The sequence below is a fragment of the Taeniopygia guttata genome, chromosome 32 (genome assembly GCF_048771995.1).
Source record: "Taeniopygia guttata chromosome 32, bTaeGut7.mat, whole genome shotgun sequence".
Taxonomy (NCBI): domain Eukaryota; kingdom Metazoa; phylum Chordata; class Aves; order Passeriformes; family Estrildidae; genus Taeniopygia; species Taeniopygia guttata.
This window is the reverse complement of record NC_133057.1, coordinates 2,684,183-2,693,140: the sequence shown is the minus strand read 5'-3', so window position 1 is coordinate 2,693,140 and position 8,958 is coordinate 2,684,183.

Sequence of the window (8,958 nt, the reverse complement as noted above, 5' to 3'; positions counted from 1 at the left end):
GACTCCAGAGAACCGCATGGCCTTGGATTATCTGCTTGCTGGCCAAGGAGGAACCTGGGCTATCAGGAGACGGGGATGTTGCACTGCTAGCAGTGATGGGTTTGAAGGCCAACAGTCAGGAATCACCTTGACAGAAAGAGCAGTAGAAGAGTGGCAGAAAGAAGAAAATTCTTCTTGGCGGGATTGGCTTCGTGGCTGCCAAATTAGAGGCTGCTGTGAAATGCATTCGTGACAGTGCCTGTCATCATTGCAGTGTGTGCACTTGGTGAGTTGCTGTGACACTTTGTGCTGGGAAGTGGAGTATTGGGACCTTTCTTAAAAGAGACAGTCTCAAGAAAAGAGAGGCATTTGATAAATAACAGAGAATAGAAACTATTAAGGCATGTTTTAAAAGGAACGTGAATAGCTCTGAGTAATGAACTTAAACTGCACTTAATTGTAGAACAAGAGGAGATGCCTTTATGCCTAATACCTAAATCTAAGCTGTGTTACTGAAAGAATTATTACAAAGGTTGTAGTTGATTTGATTTATTAAAAAAATATGGATATTGATCTAGTATCGATATCCAACTGTGACGGACAAAAACTCTCTAACAGTTTAAAGTTAGAAAGTGTATGTTTATTCGACGCCGGGCAGCGTGCGGGATAGCTCCCAAATACACACCGCACCTTCCAGGTGATTACAGAGTCTTTTTATCCATACAAGTATTGAATACACAAAATACAAATGCATATTCATAATTTTGGTACATCCCATTCCCCGCTTCGTATGCTAATCACTCCAAAAGCTATTAAGCATGCGTAGTTTGTCCCTTGAAATGGGTCGGTGGTCCCTTTTATGGGGAGGGGTCCCAAAATGAGGAAGTAAATGAAGTCTTCCTCGTTCTGACCTTTCTACCTTTTCAATGCGGGTATGACAAATGAACTCTTGGTAGAACTCCCATTCCTTGTCTTCAGTTGGTTTCAGAACAGAGGAGGCCCACAATTGTCTTATGTTCCTAAAAGCTATTTATCAGTTTCTATATTCTTCATTATAAACCCAGCTAACCAAACATTGTGCTGAGAAGCAATTAATTATTAGTTAACTACTAACTCCTAACTTCATCAAGGCCTACTCATTTATTATTCTTATTTTAATTAACTCTAGTAAGGCTTATTTCTAACTAAAATCTTAGCTCCTCAAAATCTCTAAATGCCTTAAAGTTTACGTTTCATTCCCCACTTCTTCTTTGGAATGAGTAAATTCTTTTACTCAATATATAGACCTTTCTTCATCTGCCCAAGACATGTGTCCAGTTTCTTTCAAAACTAAGCCATATGCTTTTGATAGTGAAGTTAGGGCTGTCATTCGTCGTATCATTTTCCAATTCCAAACAAGTATTACAACAGACAAAATCAAGCTTATACTAACTAAAATAAGCAACACAATAATAGGATGAAATAAAGTATTAAGTATGCCGGTTGCTGTTGGTGACCATCCAAAAAGCACATCCCACCAATGATGAGACAAGTGTTCTTCAAATCGTTTAAAAACTCCTTTGATGGTTTCTGTGTCATGGTGTATAGTAATTAAAGTCTTTTTCCCTGCGTCTCTAATCTCTTTTAAAATTTCTCTCAGTTCTTGATGTTCTAACAATTGAGCAACTAAAGTCAAATTCATTCCTATGGGCACGGGCACTATCTCTTGTACAGTAATTAAATTGGCTTTTATATACTGGTGTGATACTACAGGTGCCTGATATGAGAAGTCACATCCCTCAATTTTAACAAAGTTACAGACGCATAAATTGAACTGAGTCTCATTCATGCTTAGATTGTCTATCATTATGGTGGGGCATGCTGTTCTGAGACAGACACAACCTTGTCCTACATATACAAGCAAAGTTGTTTGGTTACCTGAATGCGTTTCAAAGTGGCAAATGCTTTGGTCCATATTTAAACATGTATCTTTATTACTTTCTAATGTCCCCTCACATATGTACCCAAGTTGTCTCCTCATAGAACAGGGCTCTAGATTGATGGTTTGCCACTTTCCTCTGATTTCTCGCGCCCATGTTTTATGTTCAGAAGGATATAACACAGCCCCCTCATGGTTTAATCCTAGGGGGACTATAGGATGAATTAAGCCCACTGATGCATTATGTATTGTTAAGACAAAGGCTGTTACTTTACTTGTCATAGGGTTATAAGTGAAGTTGACTAAAGTCCACCAAGCTTGTAGTTCCCTTTCTATATCAGATGCACTATCCCAAACAATTTTACGGAGTTCAGCAGGGAATATTCCCTCCCCGCCTTCTCTGATCACTGCAGCAGCTACTGACTGCATCCATAGTTGTGCTTGGGTACACCCAAGAGCTAGTGAAACATTTTCGCTAGCTCTGCCTAATGCATTAATTATTGATTTATGGTCTCGCTCTTCAGTATTCTCCCATTCTGGTAATACTTTGGATAACTTCCAATGGTTGTCACCCAGTGCTAGTAGGGAAGATTGCAAAGGTTGCTGTAATTTAACTAAGTCGTTCCCTACTGTTGTTAGTTTATTCATCAGTACTTCTGAATCTATGGTATTTAGCACTCCTAGTCCAGTCCCTAGCAGCCCAGTGAGATCTCTTTTACTCTTAAAGTTGGAGGGCATTTGTTTTTGAAGCCAGGTGGCCCAATCCATGAAAGGATTTCTGAGAAATGGGGTGCACTCTGGCCGGACATCTGAAGCATTTACCTGTATTCCCATTTCTACTCGCTTCAGAGACCATTCCGGATTGACCAGCAGTCTTTGGATTCCCGTTTTCTTAATAGCATACAGCCCAATTTTAGTAATCGTAGGAGCTATAGGCTGCTCCTCTACTTCTGGGATAAGTGGTTGTGGGGTAGTAATAGCTTTCTTTTGTATTGGAGGGGTAGTTCTAGTTCTGTTCTTATGATATTCAACACACACTTGAGTGATATTAAAATCAAGATCATACCCTCTTATTGCACATCCCTCTAGTTTTAGTCTAAATTCAGGACATCTACTCAAACATTTGTCACAGCATTCAGGGCTAATCCGAATGAGTTTCATGGGTGGTTGGTAAGCCTCATGGAACCCATCTTGCACAAATGCATAGTTACATCCCCAAACATTTCTCCCTTCCCACAAACGTGCATTTGTAACCTTTATAATCTCATTCAGGGCCCTACGAGAGTGGGGATCATAGGCCCTTCCTTGACACTGATATATTCCAGTTACGTTGTACTTGTGTGGTATTGTATTGGCTCCTGTTACAACTGTGGCAATAGTGATAATAGTTACGACCTTCTCCATCATGTCCATAATTTCTATAGGTCCATTTATTCGCTGTTGCAGGTGAGCTTCAACTTCAGCTCGTTGTCACCTGGTGTCACTTTCCAGATTCCCTCAGGAACTTTCTTCACTCGGGAGTGATGGATCCAGGCTTTCTGTTCTTTGATCTTGATTGCAGTAAAGGTAGTGAGGAGCACTAGGTAGGGTCCTTCCCACTGTGGTTCCAGGCTTTTTTCTGCAAAAGACTTAACATATACATAATCCCCAGGTTGTACATCATGTACTGGCCCATCTAATTCTCTGGTCTGAGCTCCAGCCACGTATTTTTCAATTTCCCTTAATTGTTTGTTCAGGGCTACTATATATTTATGTAGGGTTTCTTCCCCTACCTGTGTTGGTGTGATTCCTTCTTGAACTGTATATGGTCTCCCATATAATATTTCAAAGGGGCTCAATTTTTCTTTTGTTCTTGGTTTTGTCCAGATTCGCAATAATGCTAATGGGAGAGCTTGGGGCCAAGGTAGGTTTGCTTCTTGTCCCAACCTTACAATCTGTTGTTTAATCAAATGATTCATCTTCTCCACTTGGCCACTCGATTGAGGATGATATGGGGTATGTAACCCCCAATCTATCCCCAGGTGATGGCTAATTTGTTGCACAATTTTGGAGATAAAGTGCAGCCCTCTATCTGAGGATATGGTGGCTGGAACTCCAAACCTCGGAATTATTTCTTGCAACAGTGCTTTGGTTACCTCTCGTGCTTTAGCAGTCCTAGTAGAAAAGGCTTCTGGCCAACCCGAAAAGGTATCAGTCAATACTAGGAGATAACGATATCCCCCCTTCCTAGGTAATTCTGTAAAATCAATTTGCCACTGTTGCCCAGGTCCACAACCTTTCCCAATTTGTCCAACTTTAGGCCTTGGGATGTTTTTAGGATTAGTTCGGAGGCAAAGGCTACACTGACGAGTTACTTGTATTATTGTGCCCTGTAATTTCCTAGCTATAATTTTTCCTTTCAGATGGTTATACAGGGCATCTATTCCCCAGTGTGTTTTTTCATGCTCTTTTTGCACTAATGACCACAACAAATAGGAGGGCACCACAAGTCTCCCTTCCTCTGTTATAGCCCATCCTTCTTGATTAAAATTTGCTTTTTCTGCCTTAATAAGTTTCTTATCCTTTTTATTGTACACAGGCTTACCTTCAATAGAAATCTTTCCATCTGGGATTAATGTTGCTTCCACTGTCTCCTCAAATACCTCACCTTTGGCTGCGTCTTTTGCCTCTCTGTCCGCCAGCATATTCCCTTCTTCCAATTCAGAGCTCACTTTTTGGTGTGCCTTAATGTGCATGATGGCTACCTTCTCAGGTAGCTGCACTGCATCTAGGAGTCTCAGTATTTCTTGTGAATGTTTAATATTCTTCCCTTGCGAATTCAACAGTCCTCTCTCTTTCCAAATGGCTCCATGTGCATGAACTACCCCAAATGCATACCTTGAGTCTGTGTAAATGTTAATCTCTCTTCCTTTTGCCAACTCTAAGGCTCGAGTTAAGGCAATTATTTCAGCCTTCTGTGCAGAGGTGTTTGCTGATAACGGTCCAGACTCTATTACCTCTCTGCTTGTGGTAACCGCATACCCAGCATGCCTTTTTCCACTGATGACATAGCTGCTTCCATCAGTAAACCAAGTCTCAGCACCTTCGAGTGGGATGTCCTTCAGATCTGGACGGCTGGAGTAGGTGGCTTCAATGGTCTCCAGACAGTCATGGATCACTGGTTCTCCCATATCCCCGCTGAGAAAGGAAGCTGGATTCACAATGTTAGTTACCACAATTTCAACATCATCCTGTTCCACTAGTATAGCTTGGTACTTTAGAAACTTCTGTGGAGAGAGCCAATGTCCCCCTTTTGCCTCAAGGACTGCAGACACTGTGTGAGATACCAGCACAGTCATCTTCTGGCCCAGGGTGAATTTGCGTGCTTCTTGGATGTTCACTGCCACTGCTGCAACGGCTCTGAGACACCCTGGCCATCCTTTAGCTGCCGTATCCAGCTGTTTGGAGAGATAAGCCACTGCTCTCCGGTACGGGCCTAAGTTCTGTGCTAGTATTCCCAAGGCAATCCCTTGTTTTTCGTGGGAAAACAGGAAAAATGGTTTACTTACGTCTGGAAGTCCTAAGGCTGGAGCTGACATGAGGGCCTTCTTTAGTTGGTCGAAGGCTTGGGTTGCTTCCTTTGTCCACTGGAGATCTCTGCTCTCTTCTGTGATCAGGGCATACAGAGGTTTAACAAGTAACCCATAGTTATAAATCCATAGTCTGCACCACCCTGTCATGCCTAAAAAGGTTCTCAGTTCTTTCCCTGTCTGAGGTCTCGGGGTCTGACATATTGCTTCTTTGTGATCTTGGCCCAAGGTCCTTTGTCCAGCACTCACTTCATAACCCAGGTAAATGACTGTTTGCCTCACCATCTGGGCTTTCTTCTGGGATACTCGATACCCCTGCAGGCCCAAAAAGTTTAGGAGGCTTACCGTCTAATCCACACATGTTTCCTGGGTCTGGGTGGCTATCAGGAGATCATCCACATACTGAAGCAACTGTCCTTCTCCTGGTGGAGGTTCCCAAGATTCTAAATCCTTGGCAAGCTGTTCCCCAAATATAGTAGGAGAGTTCTTGTATCCCTGTGGTAATACACACCATGTGAGCTGGTTCCTCCGTCCAGTTTTGGGGTTCTCCCATTCAAATGCGAAAATTTTCTGGCTGGCTTCGTGGAGAGGGAGGCAAAAGAAAGCATCCTTTAAATCTAAAACAGTAAACCATGTTAGTTCAGGTGTTAAACGAGTTAACAAGGTATAAGGGTTAGCAACTACTGGGTACAAGTCTTCAGTTACCCTGTTAACAGCCCTTAAATCTTATACTAACCTATATGACCCATCAGGCTTCTTTACTGGCAAAATGGGGGTATTAAAATCAGATTGACACTCTTTTAACAGTCCTATTTGCAAAAAATTTTCTATAATTGGGCTAATCCCTTCCCTATCTTCTTTCTTCAGGGGGTATTGTTTAACCCTTACTGCCCGTTCCCCCTCCTTAAGCTTGATTTGTATAGGTACTGCATTCTTTGCTCTCCCTGGTATATTAGAAGCCCATACCCCAGGGAATACTTGATCTATTATTTTCTTGAAGTTTTTCTCTTCTTCACTTACAGTTTTAAGTTCTTTGGTTATTAACATTAGGCTCAACAACTCCACGTATTGTTGGTCCTTTACCTCCAAGCTAATGTCTCCATTTTTAAATATTATTTTTGCATCCAGCTGCTCTAGGAGATCCCTGCCCAAAAGTGCAGATGGAGCATTAGGCATATATAAAAACCGGTGAATTCCCCAATGTTTTCCCAATTTATATTTTAACGGTTTGCAAAAATATGCTCTTTCAGATTGGCCAGTAGCCCCTTTTACCATAACATAATCATTTGTTAAAGGTATTAGGGCCTTATTTAACACTGAAAATGTTGCCCCTGTGTCTACTAAAAATTCCACTTCCTTTTCTTTATTCCCTAGTTTAACTATAACCAGAGGGTCCCCTAGGGTAGGGCCCTCCGGTCCTCCTCAGTCCTCCTTCGCATGAGCAACCACTCTTTCTCCCCCCCCCGATCACTTTTTCTTTGTTCGTCACCTCTTCTTCGTTCTGGGCACTGGTTCTTCCAGTGTCCAAATTTCCTGCAAAATGCACATTGATCTTTTCCCAGTCGGGGTGATCCTTGTCTTGGCGGGTCTTGCTCACATCTTTCCTTTCCTTCCCCCCTTGCTACTGCTACTAATTTCCTCATCCCTTGTTTATATCCTTCCTCCCGGTTACTAAAGACTCTCCATGCTTCATCTAATAGAGTCTCCAAGTCTCGGCTATTTGGGCCCCGGATCTTCTGAAGTTTCCGCCTGATATCTCCTGTGAATTGTCCTAAAAACAAATTTATTAGTTGTTGTATTCCTTCCTCTGATCCAGGGTCCAGAGTGGTGTATCGCCGCATCGCGTCCCGTAGGTGATCTAAAAAATCAGAGGGTGTTTCAGAGGGACCTTGTTTAACAGCATACAAAGCTGACCAGTTTATGGTCTTAGGAATTGCTCGTTCTAGTCCTTTCACTATAAAGTCTTGATATCTCTTAAGCTGTGCTAATTCATCAGGTTCATTGGGATCCCACATCGGGTCCTGAAAAGGAAATACATCTTTAATATCCTCTTGTGTTAATACACAAGCATCCTCAGCTAAGTCCTTGGATACCTTTAAAACCAACTGCTTCTCTGTTTCTGTTAAAGCATCAAGTAGTAACTGCATGTCTGTCCAATCAGGTAAATGTTGTTTAACCATAAACTTCAACCTTTTGGCAACGCCTATCGGGTCATTTCGATAACCTTTAGCAGTCTTTTCCCAAGCCTCTAAATCCATTGAGAAAAAGGGGACCTTAATTATCCTTGGCTCCCCATCAGAGGCTATAGCTTGCCTTAAGGGTGCTTGTATGACTCCTTTAGTTTGCTTTCTAGTTGTTTGTGGGGGTGGTTTCATTCTGGTTTGCCTTCTGGTCCTTGACGCTATTGGACCTTGTGGGGAAGGCCTGGGACTTGGTTCAGATTCATCCCATTCACTATCACTACTGGGCAATGGTGGATAAAACCTCGAGGGTTCCCCTGATCTAGGAGTTGGTGGGGAAACTCTTGCTTTAATTACTGTTTTTTCCAGGGTAGACGAACCAGAGGATAGGTTAGGGGAGGCTGAAGTTGGTGAGGGTTCTGATTTCACTCGTTCCCCCACCCTCTCTTCTACCCCCCTTCCTTCCTGGTTTCTAGGTGGTGGTAAAAGTGCCTCCGCTGTCCCTTGTTCTAAGATCTCTGTTGCATACACTTTACTTGGGTGCGAGCATCTTTGATTTATTGAACATGTGCTGCAACACCGTTTGAGCTTTTCCTTGTTAGCCTTATTATCCTTTTCAAGAGCCAGTACCAGTGGATCAGACGGTGGCCTAATCCCACAATCCCTTTGCCACTCAGGGTGATTTCGAAGACTGAAAAACATATCAGCATAAGTTACTTCTTGCCACTTTTGTTCACGCCTAAGGAAAAGCATTAACTGTAATAAAGTCTCATAGTCTAAAGTACCATTTGCTGGCCATTTCAACCCCCCATCAAGTCTATAGAGTGGCCACCACTGTGTAGAAAATTTAACAAGTTCCCTTTTAGTTTCACTACCACCATAGCCCACCAGCGCTTTCCAGTGTGTTAAGATACACCTTAAAGGGGTTCCCCTGGGAATCTCTTTGCTCTCATTTGCCCCCATGTTCAGGGTTTTTCTTTTTAAAACGTCTTTTGATCTTATCCCAGTTCTTAAACTTTACCTGGTATTCTTCTGGTACAAAAATATGCTGGCCACACTCAACTCTAAGTATTTCCACTGGTTTCTTCAAAGTTCCTGAAGCTCCGTTTTCCAACAATTCAAATATTTTACTGCTACCAGGAACCTCTTGACCAGTCACCAACAAAACTTGTATAACTTTCTGGGTAGCCTCTTGTTCTTTTGAACGACAAAAAGCACAAATTCCAGTCTTAGGTATTAGCCACCTGTACCCTTTTCGGACCCACAAATCCTGACAGACTACACACCGAAATACAATCCACGGATTACAATA